Source organism: Tupaia chinensis, unplaced genomic scaffold (assembly GCF_000334495.1).
Source record: "Tupaia chinensis unplaced genomic scaffold, TupChi_1.0 Scaffold149964_2, whole genome shotgun sequence".
NCBI classification, from domain to species: Eukaryota; Metazoa; Chordata; class Mammalia; order Scandentia; family Tupaiidae; genus Tupaia; species Tupaia belangeri.
Genome location: NW_006209806.1, coordinates 1,099,551 through 1,104,001, shown reverse-complemented (window position 1 = coordinate 1,104,001; position 4,451 = coordinate 1,099,551). Strand labels below are relative to the sequence as shown.

Below are 4,451 nucleotides of genomic sequence, written 5' to 3'. Positions count from 1 at the left end.
GCTGGGTATCCGCCCCGAAGCCATGAAAACACCCCACACAGGAACCAGCCACGGCACTCACGTGGCTGGGTTCAGAACCGCCAAGAGGTAAAGCAGCCGGACTGGCCGCCAGTAGAGGAGTGGACAGACACCGTGTGGCCGTCCACGTGGGACACGGCTCAGCCGTGAGCAGGAAGGAGGCGCAGACACAGTCCACTACATGGCTGGCCAGAGAGTGACACGGACACAGAGGCCACACAGGGCGGGCCCCCATATGTGGGACGCCCAGAACGGGAAGGTCCACACAGGCAGGGAGGGTGTGGGTGTGGGGCTGGGGAGAGGGAGTGCTCCCGGGAATGGGGCTTCCTTTGGGGTGGCGGAATGTTCTGGAACTAGATGGGGACAGCTGCACAGCACCACGCGTGCAGTGACATCACTGACTGCACACTTTAGAAAGCTAAAATGGGCGTGTCGCATGCGTGCCCTGAGTCCCAGGAGAGAGGAGGGACTGTGGCATGGCCACCCCCAGGTGCGGATTTCTCACCCCTCTGTCTCAGGCAAGCACATGTGCCTCATGGCAACCTTAAGAAAAGGGGCAAGAATGATCAAATATCTTTTCTGCGATGTGGCTTTTATCTCCCCTGCTGGGCCGTCCCCGTGAGGGCAAAGACCACGGCCACCTCAGTCACTGTGGTGTCCTGGGTGCCCGGCTCGGCAGGTGATCAGTGCGTTTGTTGAGTGAGTCTGTGAGAGGGTCAACGGCATGTGGACCCGCTAAAAGAACACCATTTCTAAGAAAAAATAAATTAAAAATAAAAAAGGGAAAGAACACCATTTCTTTCTTCTTTTTCTTCCTTCCTTCCTTTCTTTTTCATTCTTTCTTAAGAGGTTTCTGCCTTTGGGCACGTGTGCTTGCCAGAGGGAGAGACAGAGAGAGTAGGAGACAAAGTGAGGAATCCCCCCGGGGGGTGGCCAGGCCGCAATCCCTTCTCCTTCGTTCTGCTCCCAGGAGCTGGGCACACACGAGCACGCACACGGTGTTTCCAGCGCCCAGGCGGACCCGGTCGGCCGTGTGGGAGTCCAGCGAGGTGAGCCGCATGCCACCTGCCAGCCCCCTTTCCTTTTTAAACAATTCCTTATTTAATTGTATCTTTATTATTGTTATATTTTTTAAAATTTGCTCCACGGCACGTGCACCCACCAGAGAGAAAGAGAGAGCGAGCGGGCGAGGGAAAGTGAAAAAGCAAGCCCCCAGGTCCAGGACTTGAACCACACTCAGCCATGTGGGAACCCAGCGCCTCATCCACCATGCCACCTACCGGCCCCTTGCTCTTCCTTTTTCTTTTTTAGTCGCCAGAGGATGCATGCACTCGACAGCGAACAAGAGGGGACGAACGGGTGCCCCCGTGGGGCGTGGTCACACCACAATCCCTTCTCCACTTCACCTTGTCGGGCTTCGGGCACGCGTGCGTGTCAACCTGGAGGGTTTGCAAGCCGCTGGGTCTAGGATTCGAACCTGGGATCCAGCCGCCTTGACCACTAGGCCATGTGGCCGGCCCACCACCCTGTCGCCAGCTTCAGGGTTAACCCGGCGGCATACCGGGTATTCGAACTCCAGACCTGCCCTCGCGGTCTCTCCCCGCCGCGCAGTGTGTTCTTACCGCCCATCAGACAGGGCACCCGACGGGCCTGACCCAGCCGGCCTGTCTCGCCGGGAGAGGGAAATAAGGAAAAAGGCAGCCCGTTAGCAAGTAAAACTTTTATTAAATAAACTTCTCGTTTTCTCAGGCCAAAGAGAGGCGTTTTGGACATTAAGACGATGCTTGCTGCTTCTCACCTCAAACACACGACAGTGACAAGGACTCCTGCAGCCGTGGGAACTCTCCAGCACGAAAGTCGCCCGACCCCTGGCAGTCCTTCATCCTCGCGCGTGTGTGTGTGTGTGTGTGTGTGTGTGTGTGTGTAAAGTACTGGTAGCAGAAATAAAGGGGGTCGTACAAATCACAAGGTCTTCGACGTGGAGTATAAAAATGGTATTTACAGCCGGGACACGTGGAGCGGACAGACACGCACAGCACACACACTCCCGGGCGGCCGCAGGGCCCCTGGGCACACTTGCACACGGACACACGCAGGGCACAGGCCCACGAGGGGACGTCTCAGGACAATTATCAAACTCGGAATATCGAAACCGATCGGTCGGAAGTTTTTTTTCTTTTTTGCTATGTGTTTTTTTTTGTCTTTTTTTTTTTTTCTGGGTCAGTTAACACATTTTGGTAACAACGAGAGGGTATGCTGTTTGTTTTCTTCTCTTTAAATGTTTTTTTTTTTTCTTTTGAGCTTATTAAGTGATCCGGCGCCTCGTCTGGCAGGAGGACCCCTGGATGTCCACAGAAACTGTGCTCAGCGGGTGTCGCGGGTTGGCGGTTGGACAGAGGCACCCCGCAAAGCCACGAAGCCCCCCCAACTGGAAACAAAACCCCTCTGTCTTGGATTGTTTTCTCTTCTCTTTTCTTCTTTGTTACCTGCTCAGAAAAACCAAAACCCAAACCAAACCCCACAAAACAAACCCCAAGTCTCTGCAGAGGTCTGAAGGTCGCTGTGGAGTTCTGTCTTCGACCAAAGGGGGTGCCGGCCAGTCCGGGCGGGGCTTGTCCAACGCATTTGGCAAGCTCGGTGACAAGACCTTGATCCGAGGCTGGTGATCCGAAGGCAGGGACGATGCGTACCCGCCCTGGGGAGGGGGCGGCGAGGGCGGGAGGCCCCCAAGCCTGTCTGCCCCACGGGAAGCTAAGGGCTACTGGTCGTACAGTAAGGCTATGACGCAGGGGTGGGGCGGGGAGGGCGGGTCACAGGGTCTCTTCAGTACCTACTCTGGGAAGGCGGGATCGGGGGCGAGGACGGTTTGTCCCGAAGCTGCAGCTGGAACCAGGGACACTCGAGCTGGCTGAGTCCGCAGGCCCGCGGGAACTGTGGTCGCGGGGCCAGGACTCCCGGAGGTATATCGTGTTGGCAGGGTCCTGGTCTGCGTCCCAGCTGGGAGGCAGGGGGCACCCGGGCGGTGCTCCCCGCGCCCGGCCAGCCTCAGGCCTTCCTACGTCCCTCCTGGGTGACCGGCCCAGGGTCACCCTCTCTCGGATGGAAGGAAGTCGGAAAAATTTGGTCCCACGATCTAGTCTCAAAAAATATAAATACTGTATATAGCTCTGTATGCGCCTACCAGGGAGGTCGCAGGGCGGCCGGCCGCGGGTGCGAGCGCACGCCAGGGCTCCCGCAGGCGGGCTGCGTGTGGACCCCTCGGCCCCCAACTCAGGAGCCCCCTCCCCACTCGCGGTGGCCTTCCGTGAGCGCTTCACATTTTGGGGGGTGGGCAAGGGGAGGGGGAGGGGAGGGCTGGGCCCAAACACGGTCGTAAGTTACGGGAGGAAAAGTCCGGGTCTGTTGGAAGCAGGGAGCCCTCCTGGCCTGGGAAGGCCCCTCACCTGGGGGAGAAGGGACGGGTGTTAGGGAGCAGTAACAGGGCCCCCCCACACCCGCTCTGGCCCCGTCTCTGCCAAAACAGCAGACACCAGGGGCTGGTGGTCCAGACGCAACACGGTCACCGGGCCAGCTCCTCATCGGGCAAGTGGGGGCATGGGTGCCGTCCCCTCCCCACACGCTGTCGCTGACCCTGTCTTTGTGCATTCCTGGCTGTATCCCCAAGCGCTGGTGACAGTGTCTAACACACGGGGTGCTCAGGGGTGCTGACAGCTGGCACAGGGCAGAGGGTCGCGCCGTAGGCTGTCAGCAGCACCTCCCCAAGGTGTGCGGCCCTGTCGCCAAATGTAGCCAGATCTGAGCCTGCCAACCTCTGAGCCTGGGTAGCACGCACAGCCCCTGAGCCTGCTCCTCGCCCGAGCCCAGCAAGGCCCGGCGAGGCCCCCGCACGATGGTGGTGCTCAGAGCAAACAATGGGACCAACTACCGAGGGGTAGGGGGCCAGTTCCCGGTCCCCCCCAGGATCCTCCCGCTGCCTCTGGGGAGGGATTTGCAGAGCCCATGGTACAGAGGAGCTGGGCGAGGCAGGCTCGGGCCAGGGGCCGTCCCAGGACGGCCGCGGGTGACTGGAGGTGCAGTTCTCTGCCGGCTGACTAACTGTGCTGGCGGGGGCTGGTTTCTTTTCTGCACAACTGTGTCCCGCCTTCCCAGCAGCCCACTGGGTCCAGACCGCAGCCACTCAGGTGCTGGCAGAGCTGGTGGCTGCGGCCCAGCAGGGGTGGAGGGCGACAGCTGAGCTGGGTATTTGGGGGTCGAACCTTAGGGGCCAGGGTCTGGGGTGGGCAGTGGGCATTTGACTTTTCTGCAGGGAGGACGCGAAGGAGGCCCCTTCCCACCCTGCACTCCTACCCAGACCAATCCTGGCCTCCCAGGGGAACCACGAGCCCTCCCCAGCCCTCTCCCAGGAGGACCCCATCAGCACTCATCCCCCCCCC

The 4,451-nt window shown here is 59.8% G+C and overlaps 1 protein-coding gene across 3 annotated transcripts in view; it reads right to left on the bottom strand.

The window, feature by feature from the left end:
* Positions 1–1,720: 1,720 nt before the first annotated feature.
* Positions 1,721–4,451, bottom strand: part of CELF5 (CUGBP Elav-like family member 5) — a 75,565-nt gene continuing 72,834 nt past the window's right edge. For all 3 annotated transcript variants that reach the window (XM_006171784.2, XM_006171785.2, XM_006171783.3), the window contains exon 12: positions 1,721–3,461. The gene's annotated coding sequence lies outside the window, so the exon portion shown is untranslated. The remainder of the gene's footprint in view (positions 3,462–4,451) is intronic.